The sequence below is a fragment of the Varroa jacobsoni genome, unplaced genomic scaffold (genome assembly GCF_002532875.2).
Source record: "Varroa jacobsoni isolate VJ856 unplaced genomic scaffold, vjacob_1.0 scaffold_125, whole genome shotgun sequence".
Classification (NCBI taxonomy): domain Eukaryota; kingdom Metazoa; phylum Arthropoda; class Arachnida; order Mesostigmata; family Varroidae; genus Varroa; species Varroa jacobsoni.
Window position 1 is genome coordinate 202136 of NW_019213027.1, and position 27112 is coordinate 229247.

Here is a 27112-nt window from a genome sequence, read left to right on the forward strand (position 1 = left end):
TATGCCGTTTTACCAACTGACCGGGTGATTTTCCTTCCAGACCGAAATGTAATTTCCGACTTGAAAGAAAGACCAACCCGCTGTCCTATTTCCGCTCCTTTAACTGACTCTGCTGAGTATGGTTGCTTTCTATTGGTTACCTCAAAAGATCTGCTGCCGAACGTTCCATTAGAGAATGTGTCAGCTCCCAGGGCCAGTTTGCAGGCAGGCAATCAGCCTGCCTGCAAATTAATCTAGAATAACGTATGTCAACTGCATATTTCTACACTTGATAGTATTAAAGCTCACTTCTCTCGTCCTAAGCCGCCTTACCTGCCTCTGCCCTTCTTTACGACAAAACCAGCAGCCCTGTGTAGCATTTGAAAAAGGCCACTTCGCCATCAAATTTAACTTGCCGAACCGATCGAAGCGAAATAGGTCCGCCTCGCCAGATTTTAATCTATTTAGTTTAGACGCTTATCGCTACGTATTTCTCAATTAATGAGTGCAGATACTGTCCCATCATATAGAGACACAGAGTATGACGTAAAGTAAATTTAGTGTGAGGCTATGCCTTTTAAAAGATTATACCTCAATATTGTTGCTTTTATTATTATTACGATTATTGCGTATTGTCTCTTCAAAATCGTGCAAGTTTTAAGCCAGTTTCATCAACGTAAGACATAACTAAGAACTTATGTGGTTCTCTTTAATATATTGCCGTATGTAGTTAAAAAAGAAAAAAGAACACAATCAAATCTTGTAGTTGGAACCTTTGACAAGAACGAGTGGCTTTAGGTGGGCAGAAATTCGAATTTTGACAACCACGTACGAAATGAGTAGTTTTATATTCAACAAATTTCAATACCAACGAAATGTTCATATTTATATATAATTTCGAAATTATTCGGCAGCAGCTTTTCTATATGAACCGTTAAACAGTTTTGCATTAGAAAATTATGAATAAATTAAAATTCCAAAAAAAAAAGTACTCATAAAATGCTCCATCTACTATACATACGATATATTTATTTATACAACGTCTGTAGATTGGTAGTTTCAATGTTCGCGTCCAGGTGTCGTATTGGTACCCTATTACAGCCTATTTATTTAACGTATGGCCTTAATCGTTTCCTATGTACGCACTCAGCGAGCAGATGCTGAGTCAGCATGAAACATAAGCAATAACGGTTCCTGAGATTGTACGAACTGATAACCATCATGTTGATTAAAAAATCCAACGATAACTCGTCCCGCTTACTCGCCTGGTAAGGTTATTAATGGACGCACTTATATATATTTGAATACTACGGACGATGTTGTAACATCTCTCCGTTGAAGATGTACAGTGAGTTAAAACACAGGCTCAAAGCAGGCTTTGGATTTCAATGTATGACCAACCAAAAGGATTCCCGTCAACAACTTGTACCGACGTATCGGGCTTTATCAAGATGGCAGCAAGTGCTTTCCCTGATTATGGAGACGTACATAGATGCGAGTAAGGTTTTATTTTGGTGTTTTAAGGGAGCTTGGCACCAAAACCGTAGAGGAGCTGCTGTAAGCGGTGGTAATCCATGGAACTGATGAGACAGGCATGTATGTTGGTGAGATATCTCAAATGTGATCAGGCTAGGATTGTCTCCGGAAATGTTTATCCCTAATGTCTCACGGATTCTGATGTCCTGCATACAAACCGGAGGCCCGACGTTTCCGTGTCAACTTCCATCTACATATTTGCTAAAAGTCCTGCTGTTTGGTAGTCCATGGGTTTTCTTCACCCAATTGCCTCATATTAACCATTAACTCTATAAAACACTTAATTAAGCCACACGTAAACATGGCCCTGCTAAACGATGTGCTAACGGTTTTCACGAATGGTGTTCCTTATTGGCGAATGGATCTTTTTCCTTCGAGTGCGGTTTCAGAACTGTGACGCGCGCGAACAAGAGTTACAGGCACCATTCTCGCTTACGTTTGCTCTTTGCTATTTGAGCTCGTTATTTTTAAGGTCCTTAAAATGCTCAATCCGGAACCACGCCTTATCATTTGGGACGAGGCCTTAATTATGATCGCAGAGGCGATTCCCTGCCTGAATTAGTCAACTTCTCGTTAAAAGTACCAGATTTATAAAATGCTGTGCCGTCAGGAACTTACTGCTATGGCTTAGTTACTTGGCTATATTAGGGAAAATTGATATTAGATTTCCTATTCAAAATCTTAGCCATGCTAGCTTTCGACTGGAGGGTATGTCAGCCGTGTCGCTGTCATGGACGTAACAGCGATGGTTTTGCTAAGCGGCATCGGTGCTGTTGATCAGCCATACAATGTATATGAGGATCTTCATGCATCCGGTGACTCAGGAACGCATTTGGCATGCGGAGAAACAGCTAATGTAAATACTGCATATGACTGTAATCAAGACAAAGCGAGTCGGAAACGAACCTTATGGAGCCCACCGAAAATCCCTTCAAAGTAAGCTATTTATCTCGAGCATTATGCCGCAAAACGTAACATAACAATAGCCCATCGAGAATGTCAGTACATTCGTCAGCTTAGAGCAGAGATAGTCGCTTTCAAAGTATAGTCAACAGATATTTCTATAATGTATCATACGCCATAAAGCTTTCAGCCATCTTCAGTAATCAAAGACTTAGTAGTAGGTAGTTTCCTCTCTGTCTTTAGCTGTTCAAAGTTTACCAGGAGTGTACTAAGTATTGTTTTAGACCAGCGCGACCGTTTCGATCCAGTCACTCGTTTTATGCAAATTCTCATAGATTATGCTAATGTCAGCTTCGATGTCAATTACCGGTCACAGCGTTTTCCTTAATTTTCTTTGGCGTCCCTGTTGCTTTCGGAGTTCGTGCTGTTTTTTCGAAACTTTACACGAATCTTTAACGCACTCATCCCACGGAATTCGTCTATTACTTTCGTTCTGGCTTTGGCGCACTTAATAACGATGTATCTTGTTTCGTCAGTACTTTTAATGCAAGAAAGAACCTCGTTAAACGGTATCGGAAGACCATCACAATGATTCCTGGGAATCTTCATTTTCGATTTTATCGTCGCTGGTTTAATGTCATCTGCTTTTCTAGTAATTTGTTTTGGATTTGGTTCTTATACGTTAAACATGGGCTTCCTGAGTGCCGAAAACTACCTCCACGTCAGAGAAGCTATTCGAGATATCGTTTGATTGAGCCACACCTCGAGGCGGCACGGTGAAAAAAATTTAATTCGGACTTCTGGGATTCAAATCTACTACTAACTGCTTAGCTTTGCGTTTCTTGACAGACACGTGCCTTTCATGCTTTATGTAACTATACACAAAAACAAATCAGCGTCTGTGCTGCAAATCTCAATCAGAATATATATATTCCTCATGATAACTATTGTGCATTGATTTATGGTAAATAGGACTCTCACAACTGTCATAATGATCGACATATGGTGCTGCTTTTGGCGTAAGGAACATACTCTGAGTAGCATTATTCAAAGCGCGCCGGTTGGATTCTTTGTATTTGTATATTCGCCATTTCGATCCATTGCTAAACATCACCCTGTGGGCATTGATGTGGCCCACCACCCCCTAGGAAACGGAAGGTTTTTCCCGTAGTATTAGCGTTCGGTATCGGTAGTGGCGAATTCCGTTAATGATGGCGGCTCCACGGGAGGCAGAAAAAGTAAAGCCGATGGCAGAAGCCTCAGCCAAAGATGCAGCTGGGCAGACAGGATCAATGGCATCGAGCCAGCCCCCATCAAAACTCATCAGCTACAGAGTTCTTTAGTTAGTTATGTGCCAACCAGGGTCATCAATAGCGAAAGCAGCCGTTGTGCTAAGGGAAACGTCTAGAGTAAGAGTGCTAACATGAATGTGGTGATAAGTACAATCTTGCGATAGCGAGTCAGGAAGCGTTCTCGCTCCACGCAAAAAGACGACTATCTCTAGTTTTCAACATGTAAAAGAAACCGATAAAACCTGTCGCATGTAGCAAACCTGGTCGACACGGATCGCTGTGATCGATGCCACCAAATTCGATTCAAGGGCACTTCATGTATTCAGCTTCGAATGATGGTTATTAATACTGCTAGTGAAAGCATGACTTGACTGCGCTTCTACGCTGCTATTTAAGAGCCATAAAGAGATTGCAATGAAATCCTGTTCGAAGATGAAGTTGACTGGGAGTTAACACTGCTACTTATCAAGCCGACTTCGGAAGCGTACGCGCATCAGGTCTTAACAGATAGAAGTGTGCAATAACTATATGTTCCTTTGCTTCCTTCCGCGAGCTTTTCGTAGAATCTGCGAATCGACGCTGCTCTTCTAATATTGAGGTCGACTTGGAAGGTTGCAAGCGAACCTGATAGAAGTTCGGGTGTGCAGGTGTAGCTTGTTGAGAGTTAGACTAGCGGCGCGTCTGTAACGTTGATTTGTCGACTGTTACAGCAATTGTTACAGTCACAACAACTTCTACAGGTGCAAGTCTGTCATTATAACGAAACATCTGCGCATAATAGGCCCATAGAATGAATGGAATCATGTGCAGTTTTATCGCAGGTTGTCATTACGAGACTAGGATAACCTCAGACCGTTGCTAGACTTGGTACCCCCCCCCGGGGGGGGAGGACGAAAAGAAGTCGAGTTACGACATTTTAAAGAGTAAAAGTTGATTACTTTGGTATCCATACTGAGTGATTAATGAACGGCACTACGAAAACTTCAACGGAATGTAGTTGTCTTTTTACATAACCTTCATTATCATAGAACGCGTTTTCAGGTAACAGAGATGCTTCCATAACCAAACACCCTACACTATATCTAAGCAGTACGGGGGACGGGATAGGCGATACTTTGTGGTAGGCTTAGAAGACGTTTGGGGAAGACCAGCCTCCGTGCAGAGAACTAGTTCGTCTAGGAAGAAAAGAACCTGATGCCGGTTTGTAATCGGGTAGCCATTCCCTCCTAGCAGCCAATTGTATTATAAGTGAAGATTTGTGCTGATTTGTTCGGCGCAAATCTTCAAAGAGAAGTTGAGAATCAGTGGGTAACGATATTGACGGAAGGTAGTCCAATCCACGGGGCTGAATCCCACAGTCGGCCCACATAAGATAGATGTTTTGCGGTGGTAATGCTAGTCGTATATCAATTGTATTTGTCAATCAATTATTGTATTTGTACTTTGTATTTTATTTGTTTTCAGTTTAGCTGTTTCGATCCAGTTAGTCATTACTGTGATATATATTATCATAAATCGCACGTTCGTGGACGGGATTGTTATAGCAAACGCTTGATAACTCATCATATAGTAAAGTTATGGGAGAATCCCTATCGGATGTAGTTTTCCTTTAAGTCACTTTGAGTATTTACAGGTGTGGGAAGTGCGACCAGCGGAGTCCGGCCGATGCGCGAGAAGGCCGCTAGCGAGGTCAGGCGTCACTGAGAAGACTTCGTTTTTAGTTTTACGGGGCCTTATTTCTGCGACTGTTGCCTACTTACAGTCAATAAATGGTCGTTAAAGATAAAGCAGACACCGAGGAGGCATGGCACGAAGAAACCCTTTGCGTCACGATTTCTCTTCCTGTACTTCGAGCATTAGGCCGACCGTTTGCGGTTAAGATGGATAAGCATGAATCGACCAATCAATTACGAATGTGATAATGTACTTTTATATCAAGGAGGAACTCTTCGTTCCAAAAGTCCAATGAAACATTGGCAGCAGAAACGAGGGAAAGGTGAGAATGTGTGTCACGTAGAAGAATATACTGATATTGAAATAGTCTTCGCATTATATCGATGGTAAAAAAAGCTAATAAATATGTTATATTATTTAAAACAAGGCGCTAATTTAGCTTACCGAGCTAGCACCACGCCTGTGTTATCATGGAGAAAATTTTTAAATAAAAAGCTAAGTGAGTGATATGTAAGAATACGTCCTGTAATTTATGTTTAGTAAAATGGAGTGCAATTACGTGTATTTCTATTATATAAACACGAAAGAAATGGATGGGCTTTTTTAGCGTTTTCAGTTCTAGCAAACGGTAGATCCATTAATGCAGTATGCTACTTCAGATACCAAACAGGTCCATATCCTTCCGTCGCTGTATCAGCTATGCCTCCATGTAGGCATAACTTATCGAACGAGATCTCGTCTTGCAGCGAATAGCGAATCCATCAAATTATCCTACGAATTACTTAACGCGCACAGAGTAGGCGCCACTTATGCTAATTTTATCGCTAATAACGGAACACGTTTCCTGGTGGCCATTTCGGACAAATACCTCTAAACTCATCAATTCTGAAACAACCACGAGAGTATCTATCGATAGGAGTACTGATGCTGTAGAGGAGTCGATAGCGCACCCTAACTAACTTCTGTTCATCTATAACTTAACCGGCTCGCCTTCATATGGCTTCAAAATAGGCTATGATGTATTATAATATGACAATGTTGATAGTATTGTTTGAGAAAACACGATTATGTATCAAGGCGCACTTTGAACATCAGCTCAAAGCACCCATCGTTGGTCTCATCTATTGGCATGAACGGTCCGCCAAGTATGCCATGGTTTTTTTTTGCTAATGGTGTGGTTTGATATGATTTCAGTGTCACAGCTAACATTACTGTAGCATGAAGTTTTCCTGCGTCTGACACAGGGGAAACGACCGCGTAACGCCAATTGATGCTTTCCCGATTTGTACTAAAGAATAACGTACGTTTTTCATAAGTGCTATCGATGCTATTTCTCATACAGTTTAGTCCGACATATTGATAACGGCCACCGACTGATCATATGTAACGTATGGAACATCGTCCGGCTTCACTGGAAGTTACAATTGCCTCACACTGAGAATGAAAGACAGAATTCCTAACAGGTCCTTCGCATCAACTGTGGAAGCTGGTAATGTCTGCGCGCTAATTATTAACGTTATCGCTGAATAGCGACACGTCTATACTAATCATGCGGTTATTGGTAACTACTAGTTGAGGGCCATTACTGAAATCGATTGTCAAGGGAGTAATGATGGAAGTTACCGTCAATTAGTTGTGCCTGACGAGCATCATCGAACTTCCTCATCGTTCATTTATTCAAATCTAGCGATTCATATGCTCGGAGAGAACGATGCGCGGCTCTGAACGAACTGTTCGTCTTTACAACCTATATACCGTCATTATAACATTTAAAACTTTATTGTGTTAATTTACCAGTATTTTAGATTCCCTATTTTCTCGTCTAGGAGACAGGATCGTGCGGCTTCCAAACGGTCAGTCGCGAACTATTCGAAAATTACTTCGTTGCGACCAATTGTAAACTGGTACTTCTGTGGCATGTAGTAATCTAAATAGCCTGAGGCCGCATTACAGTAACAGACTGAAAAAACGGGTCCTTTCCCAAATTCAAATATTAGACAGGCGGGGGTCAACTGGGGCCTTTTCGTGCAACAGGAAATTGGTGAAAGCCACGGCCGTACACAGCAGAGCATCGTTTAGAAGTGGTACTATACAGTAGTCAGTTTAATGTGAAAGTCTGTGTTTGCAAGCGGACGCCGGCTCGCCAACAGTGCCAACTGTATAGTCCGTATCTGGGTGTAAATATGGGTCCGTAAACCTTTTTCACTCTTACATGTACGTACGCCCGCTTCCGGCAAAGCACCGAGCAAAAGATAAGATCCAGGCCGCGAACAAGACTCCAACATTCGCTTCGACTACTCTACCTTCCCATATTCCCATTGCGTCGTTTGCTCTTCGCACTACCTTTCCTTACAGTCGACCCCTGGCAGCAGTTGGCCACCTAGAGGAACGCTAGCGGCTGCACTGCTCAAGCCCGCTAACCGAATAAATCAAAAAGGCGCAAAAGCAGACACCGGAAGGCCCCCGTGACCCCAGAATGGGCTTCGCTCCTACTGCTTTCTGCTTCTAATGAGAATCCAGGGGTATTAAAAGTGGGAGATTCCCAACATTAGCCAGGAAAGCAAAATGCGAGAAGGCTCCTGTTACTCTAAATGCGGTTGGACTACTGAACAATAACAATCTAATAACAGCCGCTAGGGTAAGGGAAGAATGGAGAAATTAGGCGATAATGCAGAATCGAGGGCATCAGCGGAAAAAGAGAGACGAAGAACTACTTTTTGTAGGCAGAAGAAACAGCGCCAGCAGGCACAAGAAAGAAATTATGAAGTCGGGGACATACCACAAAATATCCATGATACCGACAAAAACAGTCGTCTTCATTATTTCCATTCTTTTTCTAGAATTCGGTATTGGGTGCCCATGCTTATAGCTGCTTGCTGCTTGGCAAACAAAACAATATGTTTTCCATTGTAATGGATAATTTAGATTAAATTGATTGGATTGCACAATAGGAACAGCAGAGGGTAGCGTAGCTCAGAGTCGAGAATGGTACTACGTCAGCTCCGGGTCAGCGGAATAGAAATATTCCTTTTGTTCTATTTTTACACAAAGTTGATTTAATCACCATAGAGGATTCTTGTGCACCGAGATATGCAGCTTATGCGAAATTTCAGGAAAACAATAAACCTATTATGACAGCGTAAAAATCCTGGAATCCATGTAACACTATCGCGTTTATTAACAGATATTTTAACATAGTAACAACTCGGATGGACATATTCGGGGTAGCATTCACATTGAACATCATGTTGAAACCTGTCTGTTTTTCTTCTGCACCTGTACTTGAAATTGCTTCAACATAGTAAAAGCCTTTGTTCATGGATAGCATTGTAAAGTTAAACGCTGCTTTTTACATAGCAGAATTGAAATTTCCTTCAAAAAGGAAACCTGGTATTAGCCGAACGCCGCAAACTAAATTTCGCTTATGTTTATATCACGTACCGCAGCATAAACTGATGCATACCGTACGCAAACGTATACGACTTTGCTTCCAAGTAACGACAACAACCAGTGCTTGAGTAGTTCGATACGCAGATAAACTCTGGGAGCCAAGGACGTCCGCAAATGGGCTTTAATATAATGGACTAACGTTAATTTTACACATCTCATTATATGGTTTTTATTATTATGTTGCTGCCATGTGAGTATTGTAGCACGTTCAGGTCGAATAAGTGCCGGAAAGAAAGCTGAGCCCAACCCACACATTGAGGGTGGTTCCGAAAAAAGGGTCTAATACTATACTTTCGAAAGGTCCGCATTTAGGACCAAGGCGATTTCGAAGGCGACAGCTTGTATTTGTTGTGTAGTTTCCGTGAAAGTCGTAGCTCCCTAAATAGGATGGACAGCCTTTGTTTGACGCCTTCAGTCATTGCTCGAGTTCGGAGGATTTTGTTATACAGTTTACTCCGGTCCCCAACAGAGCTTTACGGTACCTCATTATGTATTGCTCTTTTATGGTCACCAACAATGCAGAATGCACTGATAACGTAGGCAACGAAAGCATAATATAAGCAAGGAAATCTTGGTGGGCAGAAATAAGGTAAAAAAATCTAAATCGACAAGCCAAGCTAATGAGTTACGCGTTTCGCGAGTTGTATTGTCGTACATGGGAGAGGTCAGGAGCCACCGTTTCGGATACTCCCAGCAACATCGTTTGTGTAAGAATGATTTTTCATTTTCAATTTTCAATCAATTTTAGTTTTCATAAACGTAAAAACATATATACTTCGCTTCAAATCTACCGAGTATAATGAGACATTGCTCGAAGCCTTCGCGTTTGACAGGGCCACATGCATAAAGATGCGAGGCCTACTTCTGCCAAGCACGAATAGGCGTACGAGTTCTTAAGCCGGTATCTGATCTCGAGTGACTTGCTCGACACGTTCCTTCATTACTCTGGGGTAGCTTGTGAGACAACACCCAATTAGCGGATGAGTAACGACTAGAGATCTCTGGTTGCATGCGCGCTGGATTCGAAAGCCGCTTTTCTTACTATGGATAGCAGTCGCTCTGCAACAACAACAACTAGTGTTTATTGTAGCGTTCACCACGTTTTGTAGCGCTAAATAACTTTATATATATATATATATATATATATATATATATATATATGCATTCTCTCCCTCTCTATCTGTTTGGTCGCCTGCCGTTTTATCTCTCATTTTCTCTCGCGCTAAGCGTACCTGTCCGTTCTTTGTACGAGACACATCTCTACTAGCCGTTTAAGGATTCTTGAAACATATGATATAATATTGCCGGATTACAAACTGTTATATTGTTCCACATCGATACCGTACGTATGTTGAGAGAGTGCAGCTTCTCATTCAGCCTCATTTTCATCGAACTCGCAGCTGGTACTTTGTTCAGACGTTTCTGTATTGTCCTACCAATGTGGAAAGTCCATAGCGCAATTATAGTCTGTACTGTGAGAACTTATGGATATTTGAACACGCTATATCGTGCAAAAAATAATACTTTACCTGCTAATATACTCAATCTCGAACTTGGAAACTGTAGCATTCCAGCCATTTTGCAAAAAAAATGAATATATCATAAAATTTAAGGGGACAACTATAAGATTAGAAATCCTGCAAACTTGTACGAGCCTACATTGATGTCGCGGCCAACTTACTGCCTTTTCATGCTACGATATAGACAAGAAAATAACTTTAAGTCCGCTGCAGTCATGCACGCATAACTGTTGTACAAAAATGCAGTTACCATGTGTACGAGCAACGTAATAAATATTTCTCTTTACCGTGGTAGCCAGGTACATATAGCACAATGCACGAGATCTGATCTTTGCTTTTCTAATCTAAAGCGGGCCTACTAAGCGATTTGGGTCGGCCGCAGCAGCCGCCAGTTCTCCTCCTAGAATAGGTATAACTTCGGATAGGTTTCTAAGTAGCCAACAGGTCGAACAAATTTGCTGCCTGTGCAGTCACCGTGACGTTGAACAAAGCTCAATACACGCTTATCTATCTCTAGCGAGCTGATTTTTCCCTTAAGTTATCTTGACATCTACTGGACATTAAGCTGGGGGGAACGCTTTGTTCAGCCATTTCATCCATCAACTGACTCCCTCCGACAAACCACAAGCACCAGACCCGTAGACACGATGTAGTGCCTCTGTCGTAGCTGAACGTTGTTCGTCGCACGCTCGAAGCAGACGTCGTTAACAGATCGTATTCTCTGAACGTATGCAAAAGTTTGCCGTGATAGAATCAGCAAAGCATGCTTGGGAAAAGTAAACGCACTTTTCCGTCAAGCTGCTATCTGCTACCGAAGAAGCTGATCTTATTCCCATCAGGATTAGGTTTCGATGCAGAACGCAGCGCCTTCGAATCCCTGTCATCAACGGCCAAGGGCTATCCAAGAGATAGGATGAGAGCAATAGCAGCGACACCGAACGTAGTTAAAAAAAAGATTTTAAAAGGCCAACCTTCATCTACTTCGTAAACAGCCATCAAGTACCCTCTTAGAGCGTATTATACAAACGTATAATAAGTTCAGGTGTTTTCAATGACTATTTGTAGTCTGGCTTCATAGGTGTTTTGAAAACCTCGTAAAATATCTGGATCTAAGTGACTCTTCAAATTCAAATGACTTTTGAATATCGCCACTTAAACGATTTGTACACAAGTGCCAAAATCAGGGCAGACTCTCAAACAAAAAATCAAGATAATGTTTTTTTCCTTACAGAATTAACGTTCCGCTTCCGACATGGTGGCTGCTAGTCTCCAAAGTTAAGCTTAGGCCTAAGTGGTACAGTATTCTGAAGCCGAAATCTTAAATATTCAATCATTATGAAGAACAACACGGGAAGTAATCTAAAAAACAGCCATTAATTTTTGCAAGACAGCAGAGTGTTGGGCTTTGCATCATAAAAAACGGAAAATAGGAGTTTGTACGCAATATAGTTGTCGTAAACGTACAGCCTTACGTATAGTTGGAATAATAAAACCTATCGCTTTCAATGTATATGCTGCATCTGTGTAGATAGCGTCCAATATAAATATCGCATGATTTGGTATAAATAGCTATATAAATTGTCTAACGATCGCATTGCCAACAATTCTTCGAGCGGTCAAAAGTCCGTATTGAGAAGAGGACAACAGAAATCTTTGCGCCGCCCATAATTCATTATTAGCCATGGAAACTTGTCTAAAAGATTTTTTGCCTTTTGGGCTTTTTTTGGAAGATCACTAGCGTTACTCCCGTTCCAGCCACTCTCGGAGATTTCCTATATTAATGTTTGGGATTTGTGCCTGTTAGATATCAATGATTTTGTTCGAAAATTTATAACAAAAAAAAGGATAGATTTTAACACAGCCTGGTCAGTTTCTTTCCTCTTATGGAAAGGCGCGGAAGCCTAACCTTCTTATACCGGCACTTGTATTATAACAGCGAAAGTTGCTTTCGATAAGGTCTCGAACTCGAGTGGAAGAGGTCACTTATACAAGAGAGGCTGTATAGTGTAAAAATAGTTGATATACGAATGGAGCAGATCGACGCAAATATCTTGGCCCACTTTATCTTTACCTAATATTTCGGCTTGCTGTACGTGCTACCTTACCGTTGGCCTGACTCTACTACTGCAAGATCAAACAAAATTACATGCTTTCAAAAGGTTTCGCTAAGGCTCGAAGGTTTGTACGTTTACGAAATAGGACTTCCCATCTCGTACCATTGATCCAAAGCAGCTTACAACAGTTCTCACATAAAACCACGAGGAACTATAAAGTGAAGCGGCTCGTGATGCTGTTACTGTTGCCAGTAACAACTTGGCGCAAGGTTCACGTCGTCACACCGTCAAGCTGTCTGTTTTCTCCCTGTCAAATAGCACATAAGGCTAGAATAAAAAAAGGTTCTGGGCAAATAGCACAGGGAAATAGATAGCGGTAGAACTTTCAGAGGTACTTTTCTAAATTTTACCTTTGTATGATATTATATAATTGTTCGTAGCTTAGTGTACGTACGCGTTGACGATGTAACTTATCCTCAGCTGAATTGGATACGCATTGGTTTAACGGAGGCCGATGCGTTTTTGGCCGTAATCAGTTCATAGAGTGCTTCAGTTTGATTGAATTTACGAGCTGGCTTAACACAGGAGCCTCGAAAACGTGAAGTAGCCTCATATCATATACAACGGTATACATATTGAGTAGGTCTAATTATCCCAGTTTCTTTTGCTCTGTAACATTCTAAATTGAATTCTCTGCATTGCTGACTTCGTTTGAAGAAAATCGCTCGATATTAAACGTGGCTCATCGAGTTTGCTATACACTGATAGAATATATAATTCTACTACTATTATTGTTGACTGTAACAATATTATTGTTGTTAATAGTAACGGTAACGGCTACAAACATGACAATAATAAAAAAAAAATCGTTATTAGCGATTATATAGCGTTGTGTATTTTGTACGAATTCACGGGTCCTATGCAAATTACTGATCAAGCACCATGACGTAGGGATAAATGTAAATTCATCGGTACATTAGAATGACGAAAAATCGTTAGGGATCGCCCCCCTTCCAAACACATTTTTAGCTTTTGCTGAGGAAATTTACAGCTATATGAGTATATATGTATATAACTATGAGACCCGAAAGACAGAAGATTCGACACAGGTTCCTCTGAACACGGTGTCCGAATGGCAATTATAAATTGCCGTATAAGTGTCGACTGTAAACGTTCGTATCTACCATTATGGCTGTTGAACTCCTGCTTGAAGAGAGCTAGCCATATTAACACAATCAACTGCAAACTGTAACACATCTACAAGCTCGGAGTTCTGCGAGCCCGAAATCGACGGGTCGAGTGAACTGTAGCAAGGACATCCTGGTAATCAAATGGGTACATTCAGTATTCGCCAAGCCCAAAGCAGACGACAAAAATCTGAAGTTACAATGCCTGCCAAGTACTGCTTACTCGTGAAAACAGCAGCGGAAAGCAGGGCAAATTTCGTAGCATTTTACGTCGTTCCTCTATGTTTGCCCTTAAGACTGATCTGAATTTCCCTAACTGCTCCAGACAGAAATTGCTTATCAGCAATGGCCACAGGAATCCGAATGAGCATGTAGAAAAACACTGTTGCCAGAACAGCATTCTACATATAGTTGTTAAGTATGGCATTGGTTAATAATGGAAATATTCGGTATTCTATTATTCTGAGTATAACAAGCGAAAACAATGAATTTCGAGCGAAGGCTTAAGAAATATACTCTGACCCGATTACGAAGCCATTAACTAATTCGATAGCGAACCAGGTCCGCCATACCGACCGTCATCGCGTTTCTGGCCTTAAAAATTCACGAGAATCCTATCTGGGCTCATTCGGCATCACGTCGAAGGCTACGCAATGATTTATCATGCATCAGCTTATCATAAACTTGCGTTATATTGTCACTTAGTTCGTACTTAGTTAGTACATGAGTTATATAGCACATCTTAGCTCATCTTCTGGATTCATGCGCTTGACAGGGGACTTCCAGGGAAGGCTGTTGTGAATTATTGAAGGCAGCTCGTCCCTTCATCGAAGATCGACTTTCTATAGCGGAAATTATATTTCGTTGCTATAAAACGCCATCTAAATCAGTTGTTAAGAAATTCTATACTATCATTGTTCGCAGACAATGCACATTACGTTACCCTGACGACCTATCGGTTCTTCCCTAGAATATTAATTCCTTCCTTTCCTCATGGTGGTAATGATGCTTTTAACTGAAATACTCAATGAAGAACCTGCTGCTATTATATTTTCGCTGTTAGATATCTAGCCTGATCAAAAGCTTTTCATTTTTAGGTTGACTTCCTGCCAACTCAATACGAAATTACGTCCTCAGGCAGCTAAACGTAGAAGGGATTGTAGAAAAGACTTTTAAAAGTGGACTTCTCATACTCGTATTCATATTCTGAATAACCTAATTTCGGCCAACCTGTTTGAAGTAATGGAGCAGAAAAATGCAAAAAATAAACCGCTCGTATCTTTTATACGATATTTTATACTAAATACGTAACTGTTCAATACCATACCTATAATATGCTTGCAGTATGTACTCAACGTATGGCCTTACAATGGGGCATTAAAGGAGCACCTCTATTTCTCGTCGTGGTAGCCGCAGAGCAAAGAATAGAATGTTTTTGCTAAAAAAAACTGCTGGTCCATCTAGAACGCAGCCTGCTTTATAAGCACCTTTTCTATTGCCATAAGGTAACGTCTTCATTGAAGATCCCTCGTAAACTGCCGATCATGACATGTCCCGTTGTATTATGACATATTTTGTCCTCATCTTAAGGTCAGAATTCTCATGCTACTACCAAGTTATTCCTGCGTTTCGTCTACTCATAGTAAATATCGATAAATATGGTATTGGATTAGGCGTTGCGTATGACACCTTATTCCCTCCAATTACGTTTCTGACTTTCTTTGTCGCTTTTTGTAGTGCCGATTTCTCTCCTTGTCTTCACCTCGTTCTCTGTCGTTTAATGATGACGTTCCGTTGATTGGAAGGATACCAATTTGGGTTGCCAAGTACATTCATCGGCCGGTAGCGGAATGTTTTTTTAAATAGTAGAGCGAAAAGAATGTCTCACTTACGGCCTGTTCCGGGAAACCTAGTCTAGAGCGTGGCAACCTTTCCGTTTCACAGAGCGTATTCCGGCGCCGCTCCGAATGCTGGTCTGGATTTATGGGTTGGGAAAAGACTGCGAACCACAAATCGACCAGGAATAGAGTAGCATCTACGCTAGCGTCAGCAGAAACGCTGGCGGCGGTTCAGGTGAAAATTGAGCTTTTCGCAAGTACGTGTTCGCTGTCACTTTGACTTATCCGTAAGTCCAGATCCTTGCGGCCTGTATAGCAGCCGGTAACAATGTTGGTTTAATTAATTTTCATTTAAAGCGACACGGGCCAAGAGAGGTATAACCATAAATCTGCAGAAAAAGGGTTATAATAAAGCGAGCTTTTATGTGATTTTCACATTCCAACAGGGAAGTTAGATGGAAGTTCCAAGGCCATTAGTTTTATGAGAGGATACTCTGGAAGCCAAACACATCGCCAGCCTCTAGCCGCATATTTTACGCAAGTAGGGACACGATGAATGCGCAGGGCGGATTATAACTCCTTATACAAACGATAAGAAATTGGACGTATTCGGCACGGCAGAAATTGGACGTTTTTTTCCTAGAAAAACCGTCAATTCAGAGAAATGCTCCGCACAGTAGCGGGGTTCACATAACTCTGGCCTATAGATCTGCGGGACATTATTCTATCTGCTTCGAAGGATACCGGGGTCTTGGATTTTTAACCCTAATTAGCGTTAGACTTTACAGTACGCAACAAAAAGTTAGAAATAAGCTTAGGCTAGAACGTACATCCATTATCTTGATTATCGACTGATTTATCAAACGAGTTTTTATATCAAGGGCAAGCTGTGAAACTTTCGTTCAAGTGTATCGTTCACGTGTTATGCATTGGTGCCCACTTGTCAATAATAACCCATTCGTTAACCGATGAGTCACTGTTTTGGATGATTAAAGAAAATAACATACTAGGAGCAAAATCGACAAGTCACCCTGTGCTCGGTCGGTCGGTCGGTCGGGAGCAGATACGGAAAGCAGCAGAACGCCGGAACATAATTTTTTTTCAGATGGTCTCTGCCAAAGGTACCGGATTCTATCCTCATAGGTTGAGAAATGCCGATCTATAATCAATAATCTCTGCCGTTTTATTGATAATAGCATAGTGTCCTGATGCAACTCAAGCAGGCCTACCACCAAATAGACGTGTGGCAAGTTCGATAAAAGGTTTGCCGCAACACGAAATTTTGTTATCTATTTGTACAGACTTTTACTTAAATTGTCTTTTTAAACGTTATTATATTTCTTCAGTTTCTTTCAAACAGTGCCCTCAAGTGTTGAAACAGGGGAATGAATGAGTTATAATCGCCAAAACTAGCGAGATAGGTCAGATCCTTGTGTAATGAATAAAAACAACTAAAAGTTGCAGAGAAGAAAAAAGAGACCTAAACAGTTCTTATGCTTAGAAGGGCTGGTGAAGACAATTGAATGAATAGGCTTCGGACTTCAGAACAGAGCTGGGAAAAATTGTTTGTCCCTCAATTTTATAGTGTTTGCTTGTATGCACACAGTTGATCTGGAAGAACAAGACGTGCGTCGGGCGTTGCAGCTTGGCCCTGTTCATTTCACAGTTGAGACAACAAAAACAGACATTTTCGCGTTCCGTTGGCTCTAGTTAATATTGGATCGTAGTGGTATAACTATTTTCGCTATTGAAACTCTGGTAATTCTGGAACTGACTAGTCATGAAACAAAGCACGCAACACAGTAGGGAAATTGTCCCATTTGATATCTTGATACGGTCATTTGTTGCAATATTAGGGACCGAAGTAACCAGTACACTAGACTGAATTCATACGTACGTACGTATCTATTTTTTGTAACATATACATACAGGGTACGGCACCTAATCTGGTACTTTCCTTTACGCGTCGTTTCTGAGAGTGTCTCTAAATAAAAACAGATATTTCAAGTAGATGTTTACGCATGCGCTAGAAATGTTATTTCTGACGCACACGTTTATTACGTGAGTACAGTTCTAGTTGGGGACCTAAGCCGCTGACTAATTATTCCTTCCTTCCAAATCCCCTTCTAATAGTATTCGCTTTTCGAGCAATATAAATGAGTGTACCCTCGTTAGAGTGTTGCTCAAAAATGCAATGCACGAAACGGTCAAAAACTATTAAAAGGTGCAAAAAACCTAACGGTCGACGCCTATATGGAGGACTTAATTTGTAGCTAATATTCTCCAGTTTAAAGCAGCTGCTAATTTCTAGAGTAAAGACCTATGTGTATCAAAAAGGTTTTAAAGCCGTTCTGATAAATCTTCAAGCATCTTAAATCTAAGTTCTATCGACGATCGTCCGATTTATCTCTTGAAGGTCTTCCACGGATCTGACAAAAATCGCACGAAAACCAACAACAATGTGTGGACTGCCGACTTCAGGCATAAAAGGAAGTTCATAAGCTTGGTGGGGGATTCGTCCAGCGCGAAAGAATTGGATAACAGCTAACCTTTGTTCAAATTCTGGAATCGACGAGCTGTTTTTGGCCATGGTAAGTTTGTTCTTTATTAGCGGGGTCAGCGGATGAACACATGTACACTATGGCAAACATTTCGCCAAAGTCAATCCCAATTTAGGCACCGTACCTCGTATAGTGTTTGGCGGAACTTAAGGCAAGATTCACTGACCCGGCACTTGAAGATATAACAATTTGAAGCAATTGGCTCTCAATCGCTTATCTAATAATACTAGTCTATCAAGAATCTAATAAGTACATAACGAGCGTATATAGTTATTGTGTTGCTAGTGAGGAAATATAGAAAACAGTTTATATTATAACGTAAATTGTTTTATTTGCTAGGGATGCAAGCTCCGGTAAATCTTCAAATCTCCGCCAAGAAGGGGTTTGTTTCGTATAATGAACTGGAGTTTGTTCTCTACGTCCTAAATACTAATGACTGGCATAATTCGTTCTGTCGTCGTCTTGCTGGCGCTAAGATTTGAAAAGCGTAGAATATGTAAGTGGGTGATAGCATCGAGCGACAGAATATACTGCTATTGTAAAAACTTGTCTAGACGATCAAACAGGAACTAGCAAATCGTGCTCTTACAACCACCTATATTAAAACAGCTTCTGCACAATTTTGAAGAACACAATGAAAGGCTGATGGGAGTGTTTTGTTTATATCTTCCTTTATCGGACATCGTGTAGTAGTAATACGGCGAACAGCGTCTTTCACGTACTATGCACGTAATGAGGCACACTGTACTTCGATCGAAAGAACAGAATATATTTTTAACGTTGAGAGCTTTTTCAATATTATCATTCCGATCTGTTTTGCAAATCTGCATTTTCATTTTGCTTGCACTTGAACTCCAGATGCTTCTTCTATATAACCCCACTCAAGTGGGACATATCAATACGGTACTAGGCCGTATTTCAAACACGCCAAATCAAGAATAGAACATGTTTCGCTATCTGTGCTCATGTAGACCCTTACATGAGCGGCCTAAAGCATTAAACAAATTGAATAAATGAGCTCTAACTTAGTAGGCGTGCAGGCTACTTTGCCTCATGGGCGGATGCACTTAAGGAAGTAAAGGCTCTTGCGACGCGAAACAATTTGAGCTAGTCTGTCGTGCCTGCATCACATCCATATACTCTGTCATCATTTTAAAACTAGTAAGTTTTTTTAGTTTTTCAAGGTAGACGGTAGGTTTACGCACGGCTAAGGATGACAACATAACATTGTGCGAAAGATGTTATTGCCAATTTAGCGTACCTTACAGACGTGTAAGTTTCGGTGACAAATGCAGCAGTGCAGAGCATAATTTACAACTTTTTTTCACTTACAGCTATTATAACATTGATACTAATAATGGCAACGCAAATGTTATGAGTGACCCGTCCTCCATAGCGTGTACACTTGAGTGATTTATCTTGGGGTACGTTACATCGCTTTTATATATAGTACACAGTAACTACACTTTTGCGTTACCAATCAATATCAGCAATATCGCAATGCGTCGTCAAGATCGCCCGTCGTTTAGAAGATAGCATTGTCGACGCCCCGGTGTAGCTTTAGTTAGCTCAACTTTTTTCACTGTAACTTCTACTGCCACTGCTTTGCACGGCGTACGGCTTAAGCTTTTGGCTTATTTCAATGTTTCAGAGAATGCTGTTATATTGTCAGCACGAAAGAAATAAAACAGTTGGCCAATCTCCCTGCCAGAGAAATCTTGTGTTTGTTATTTGTATATATATATATATATATATATATATATATATAATGCTACGATATGCTGTCAATACCACGATCATTGTTATTGTTGACATCGACATTAGCAGAGTACAGTATTACACAGACCCTCCTTAACGTTGCGGCATCTTCGCTTTTTTTATTACTCTTAATTATCAGCGGCGCCGCGTGCACGGTGCAAATCTTTGCAGTTACGGGGGGGATCTAGGGGCTGGAGCCGCCTAGCTTTTGCCGTGATCTCTACCATGACCGAGCGGCAGGAGGGTTAATTCGTGTTTGTAATTCACTACATCCGGACGTACCCTTAAATTTACTAGATGTTATTAGCAAATTGATGATTTCCGTGTACTTATTCTGGTTTTGATAGTTTATGTGATAAGCAGCACTCAAATGAAAATGACTTCATTATGTTACCCCAGCTGATCGGACCTCTACATTACGCGGTTGAGCAATTTGTAGATATCCGAAAACGAGGATTCTCATTTAGCCTTCCAGAGTAACATAAAGAAGCGCTGTTATTTGCTATTCGTACGAACTTCTTATGGCCTAGCGTAAAAGTATATCGAATATATTGATTTAAGTTATTATTAAACTGCATCAATTTGTGTGTATCTAACGGGATTAGAAGCAAAGAACCTTCTAGTTTTGACATCCCGGCGTTATCGCCTAGTCCACATATCTAGCAAATGCTTAACTCTAGAGAAACACACATTTCTGTAAGTTTGTAGCAATGCTTTTAATAGCTTCGCATACCGCCTTCAGGGATGGTAAGATGGCGGAGATTGCAGTGCTAGATGATGGTGCGATCGTGAGGATCATAAAATCGGGCCGGCGCTTTCATCACCATTACGGTTGCTGACGTCATGGCCACGGCCCCTGATCGAGCCGCTTGATCATTAGAACTCTTGCAGGGCCACGTTAGCTAATTCCGCTTCGCGTTAGTTCCCATTTCGCCAAACATCACTCGTCGGAACTCACTAATTCTCCAACGTGGTTCTAATGTCTTTAGGCTCCGCTTTTCAGTTCATTCATTCCCTGGCAGCCTGTCCCGAAACCGCAACAGCGACCTCTGTTGCGCTCTCTCTCTCGCGTTGTCCATTTCTAGCGGTAGTCCCCTGAACTCCTCCCGATTCTCCGGGCTTCCCTTAAGGGTTGATGGAGAGCCAACTACCTCATCTTCTACGGCTGGCCAGTGGTCCGATGGATCGCCGACAGACTGAACGTTTTTGAAGCAATTAAGAAAACATTATCGCCACTGTTGCCATATCCCAATCCGCCACCTGACAGACCTAAGTGCTCTGCACGGGCACGGCAATGAGCCATCTCCGTCTCTTAGCAGATGAATCCTCAAAGCATGCATCACCGCCATTTCAGCGCATGAGCGACGTACGCAGATATCTGATAACAGAAGGTAGACGGACTGCCGTTCTACGCTGAATGCTAAACACGCATCAATTTCATCGTTGGCGTTGCTGGACTACGAAGCCTGAGCTTCTCGACTTAGTGCCACCGAGCTAGACGTCGACTTCTAAGTTAAGTCGAGTGAATAAGCAGGGTGATGCTAAAATCGATCACTGGACTTGTTTGGTCTCTATATGGAAAAAGGTAAGCGGACTCTAGATAATGTAGTGTACTGAAGCATCGATAAGGATCGAGTGCTAGACTAAAACAGCCCGGTCATCAAACAAGACCGGTTAAGAAATACTGACGCGCTTTAAACGGCTTCTGCTCGAACTTAAATGGATCACGTCGTTTTTACCGACTTTCTAGCCATCTGTCGAGCCACTGCTTCGTAGAACTTACCATTGTAAAACATGTTTCTCCTTCTAAATAATCCTGTTAAGATATACAGACCCAGCTGAACGTCTAGCTTTTTCATAGTTGCTACAGCACTTCAACAAAACGCGATGCATGTCACGTGCCAGCATTAAACGGCCGTCATTAAATGTTCGGACCCATGAAGAATTTGATTGTACTGACGAAGCTAAGTGACGCGTAAGTACGCGAAGCCTTTTTCCACTCTTCTATTTTTCTGTTAGACAGGTCCCGAGAGAAATAAGTAACCACTTACTGCTCACTCTGTGCGCTGCCCTCATTCCTTGCATACTGCAACTCATCTAATGGAACTGTGTTTAGCACCTCAAATAACCGTACCATTTCGCAAAGTCATCGTTCCTATGATGGTCAGGTTAATAGCGAATTTTGGTGTTAATGGGGGTGATGCGCCTGAATGGAAGAACACGGTAATTTCATTACCGTGTGATACATGTAACAATATGTTGTTCATGTTGCTTTTTGCGACTAAGACAGACACTTGCGCGTATTTCGCCAGCTTATTTTCAGCCGTGTCAAGATAGTTCCTGAAGATCCTGCAACGAAGATCCTGAAGCGAACTGCTAGAACAGTAAGCGAGCACGGTCAAAACGTAACTAATTTTGATTGACGTAGTAGGCTACCGCCTCTCAGCCTACCTGGTGCTATGATACATAATTTTCTCATTGCATATACAGCTGATTGAACACGTCTTAGACGTGTGTTGGTGGCCATAGCAATATATTCAGTTCGATTTAACACTAAGGAACGGCATTCGCTTCCAAAATAGATCGCTCTCCATCTTCTCCGCTTAAGTCCTTGTAAGGACCGTTAGTTCGATGTTAGAATATTCACTCGTCGGAAAGTAAGTTAGCTCGCATTTTCAACAGGCAAGCGTCGTTTTGTACCAATTACAGCGTGAATTAGGCAGTTCCCGTCTAAGTTCCTCTCTCCTGGAATTTGCGTCCTGGTAGAGGAACGTGCGATGAGTTTGGGCGGGAACAGATAGCAGCAGCGGCAGTGAGCGCCCGCGGTTGTATTGCCAATCTCCGATGCGAACTCAAACTAGGCCGCACTTCTGATACAATAATTTCTGAAAGTTGCATATTGTATAGCCATCGGTACAATGTCACATAGACTGATCGAACCTAGTGAATATTCCAAAAACATGTTTAGTTCTTGAAGCGTTCTAGTAGGTATAAGCTTGGCAGAGGTTCAGAATACTACGACGGACAGCCAATCCCACAGTCTGAGCGATGGCAATACATGTCAGAGTGATGAAATTCGTCGCGTGTACCGAGTGCATGATGCAAGTCGGTGATAAAACCCAAATAAGATCCATCTAGGATAATACCTAGTAATTGAGTACCGGCTGTGGCAACAAGATCAATGGCAAAGTCGCAGGTCTCCACCTGAATTTTTTGAAAACTTTTAGCTCGGCCTTCTCGCAGTCGGAGTTAGCCCTGTCGTAGTTGAACGGCCACAAATTCTGCGTTCGCCAGGTGAGAAGTCAGATGATTTGTTGCGTTTGCTGTACGAGGAATTCCGTATGGTGCACCCGATTTGGCTGAGCTAGCTTTTAAACTCGACCTGTATTCTATACGGTACAGCAGAGGCCACCTTTAGGACAAATACTGCAAAAATGAAGAGCTAGTCGATCGAGCGGATGTCACCCACTCATCCAGGCTTCATAGTCCCTGTTTTCAGGACGTTATTAATGAGTCCATTTTGTCCATAGAACACTTCCAGTGTCGTAAGCACTTTCGTGTGCGCAAAGATTTAAAATCTAAGAGTAATTTATCAGGTCTTCAGTACAGGTAATGAGTTTAACGCTATGACATTGCAATAGATTAGCTGCTTTGTAATGTAGCGAACGAAGGCTGGCTTAATTTTTCTTCGTGAGGATAATACGGTCATCTACAGTTCGCGTTTGCGTTGAGAGAATTTACCGGCAGCCTTAAGGTCTTCAGTCTAGCTCTAGAGTTAACCAACTAGAGTTTATAAAGACGAGTTTCTAAAACGAGGATTCAAGATTGATTAAAAAACTACTTGCAGGGTTTTGTCATCGTCGTTATTTATGGAGCTTCCACAGCAAAGAAAGGCTATTGTCGTGGGTTTTTCTTTGCTAAAGTTGTGTCGCGCTTCTGAAAGTTCTCTACTCTTTGTATACAAAGTTTGCGAAACTTTGTGTAGGCAGCTTCTCCTAGCGAGATCCCTTCGGAACGAAGAGGATTGGTTCTTTTTTTCTTACAAGGCACACTCCCGGCAACTTTATGGAATGCAGTCTTCTTGAAGATGGAGACCGGGTTGTATAAGTAAGCGATCATGATAAACCAGGGCGGCGAGAACAGGAGCAAATACGTAAGTAATCTTCACGTACTATTAATCAAGTTAAGCATATTTGTAGAGCCATCTCTCTGAGTGATCACCACTAAACTGTACAATCATATCCCAAATCTTGCACCAAAGGTAGGTTAAATGCTAGTACTAATCGGAGGCTGTTCATACAGATATATAGAAAATGATATAAACAATTTACAAATGTCTGATCACTCCAGTCACTCTGCGGTTTGCTTCGAGTAAGCAGTGTCCAGATTATGGACCTTATATGTGCAGGTGTTTCTTCCGAATCGTGTGTGGCAGACTAGATGTATTCCAGGAAGAAAAGGGAAGTTTAAAATCTTCCTAAACCGACAGATATTACTTTAATATGTGAATGTTTACTCTGACTTCATCAAATGTAAATAGAATTTGTTACAATAATGACGTTTTGCTTAAATAAACAAAAAACACGACAAATAAATAACTTTGCTGATCTTTTTAATATCATAATCACCGTGAATGACCCAAAGTCGTTATAATCATTATAGCTATCTTCTAACTAAGCTTTAATGTACTCATTGGGAATTAGGGCCGTCTTTTACTGTAGCTTATTGAATACGTATAACAGCGATCTTGAAATGGACAAGGCGCCATATATAAAAAAAAAAAAAAAAAAAAGAAGAAACGATGGCGTATGAAGTGGGAATCTCTTCGATTTGCGCCATTTGATGCTTCTCAATATTTTCGTAAAAGTTTGAGAGGTAGTTACGAACTACAGAACGCTCAGGGAATCTGTATCATCAACCGTACTCGTTTTATCGAATATTAGGTATTTTTTAAGGCAGCGTCTTTTGGAAAAAGAGCTTCTTCCATCACTTGTTCGCTCTCTCACTGTGTCACTGCAATACTATTGAGTACGTAATCTAGTCTACAACTTTCTACTAGTACGTTTTTTTCTTTTCAATAGAAGATACACTAAAGGCAGGTCAAGCATTTCGTCGTTACTTGTCGCGACCACTTCTTGTCATCTCCATTTTCAAATGCAAAGCATCCTTCTAAGGGGTACAGCCGACCGTTGCCTTATGGTTAGTGCTAACGCACGATAACCTGGTAAGCAGAAAAATCGATGGCACACTGGACCGCCATCGTCTGGAATAGCATCCGGCAAAAGTCAACCGTTTCACGCTACTCGACCAGAAAGGAAGCGTTCAGCACGATCCTTCTTCTTTGATCGTTCTGTTAGGGCAAATCGCAGTAGAAACATTCACTAGTCCGAAGGGCCTACGAGGATTACATAGGCGTTTTGGGAAATGAGACATAGCGAAACAGAGCGAAAACACCACGGAGATCAAGTAGAAGACGGTAACTAGGCTGTCGTCGTAGCTTACACCTTCTTTGCCGCTTGGTTCCTTTCGACATATTTGATTTGCGATGTTTGAATAGGCATCGTGCCGGCCTCTACATATGCGATGACGAAGCGAATAGAAAAATGAAGAAATAGTTAGTTTATAGCCTTTGGCGCTATGCCTGAGATTCACTAACACGTGTCTAGCTAATCCATCGCTTCTTACGATGTAGCCAGCATTCGCGCACGCGTATAATAGATATCTATCTACGTCACACTTAATCGACCCGTGACTGTTAGTTAGCAATCTATCGAAGATCTTCTTGAGTCGAGTTTGCGTTTTTCTTCCAGCGTTCTGCGAAGAAAATATTGTCTTCAGTTTACGACAGCATATGCACTAGTATCTGTGTAACAAGCGAGGGGAATGAGAGAATGGTGCTTTAGAGATACTTGGATTACCAATTTCACGACAGAATAAAACACAGCTTCCATGGAGAGGCCTTCTCCTACAAGAAATGTGCCAAAGCAATAAATAATTTACATTGCAAAACTTGTGTCGTTATTATAAATAGTATCTCAAATAAACAGAAAAAATAGGTGTCTGTCTTTCTATTTGCAATTGATATATCTATATTTATGGAATCGTTTGTGATTACCTTTGCTCTCAACTACAAGCATTTTTTAAACAATTATTTATAGTCTATCTGTGCGCATATATTCTGGGTAGACTCACTATGGGATAATTGAATTTGATTTACCTTGCTTGCTTTTCCTGTTCAATTTTATATCGTTACTACTGCTTTGGTTAAAATTTCTATTCAATTTTAATTAATTATTTTCGTTCAGATTGGCCCTTTTTGCTGTGTATTTTCGTTTTGTTCATTCTGTCTGAACATTCTTCCAGCTGCCGTAGGAGAAGCTTTCTAGTACTACAGTTCAGTCTACTTCATCAAAGGGCTGACGTCGTAACGGGTGTCAGGAACTGCGTGAGCTGCAGCATCCTAATGTTTTTCCCCTCTCTTTGCCCGTCTTCTTTTCACCCCCACTTTTGTTACTAGTTTACCCCCGTCTGCCGCGAAAGCTTCGTTCGGTTCACTAGCGCCTCCTAGCGGGCACACGATTTCGCTGCCTTTTTGAATTTGTTTAGGAACGCTTTCCAAGCGAATCACTCATTCTGTCACTCCATTTTACGCTCTTGTACTCTCTTCTGACCTGAATCGCTGAGGCACTGAACCTGGCTTGAAAGGGACGTCAACGGCAATGCCCGCAGAAACAAAATCGAGCCTATCTTGAGATTTTCCCGTACCTTGCCTCTTTTCCGCTGTGCTGACACGGGATAGCCCACCAGCGTCCACCCATCCGTTCTGTCATTCCTCTCACCTTTTCAATTCATAATTGAGTAGTGCATACGGCCAGGGAAATTTTATGTATATGTTGGTATGCCATTGTTATGTGTTCTGCATCTCCTCGCACCGCCGCCTCTGCTATTTTCACAAAAAAATGAACACGACGTTTTTCCGTTATGTTTCGGCAGGGGATATTTTATCTTTTGTCCATTGCCGACGTAGTTATCATTTTAGTTGTTGTTATTGCTATCGTCTGCCGCGATCCAGAGAGGAATACTGCCACGGCAACAGTGAGGCAAGAGACTTAAACGCTAAAGGCCCAGAGTTAAGAAGCCAAGAGAATCAGATCTTGTAGCATATTCTTTTGTTTTCCCACTGAATCAGAACAAAGGTTAATGCAAACAACGAAATGAAATGGCTAACAAACAAAGGAAAGAGGAAACACAAAGAAGGAAGGGAGACTGGCATGAATGCGAGAGTCTTTCGGTCACCATTGGATATGGACAATCATATATCCAATGGCTGGGAAAATAGCTGATCGGTTTAAGTTGGCCA

The 27112-nt window shown here is 41.4% G+C and overlaps 1 protein-coding gene and 1 long non-coding RNA gene across 3 annotated transcripts in view; one reads left to right on the top strand and one right to left on the bottom strand.

The window, feature by feature from the left end:
- LOC147753897 (uncharacterized) overlaps positions 1–5901 on the top strand; it is a 60010-nt gene extending 54109 nt beyond the window's left edge. The window contains exons 1-2 of one of the 2 annotated variants that reach the window (XR_015313817.1): positions 4748–4910; positions 5344–5901. This is a non-coding gene — a long non-coding RNA (uncharacterized LOC147753897). Of the gene's footprint in view, positions 1–4747; positions 4911–5343 lie in introns of those variants that run through there. The other variant, XR_015313815.1, reaches the window with a different exon arrangement.
- LOC111267497 (glutamate receptor ionotropic, kainate 2) overlaps positions 1–27112 on the bottom strand; it is a 131028-nt gene that overhangs the window by 78774 nt on the left and 25142 nt on the right. The window lies entirely within an intron of this gene.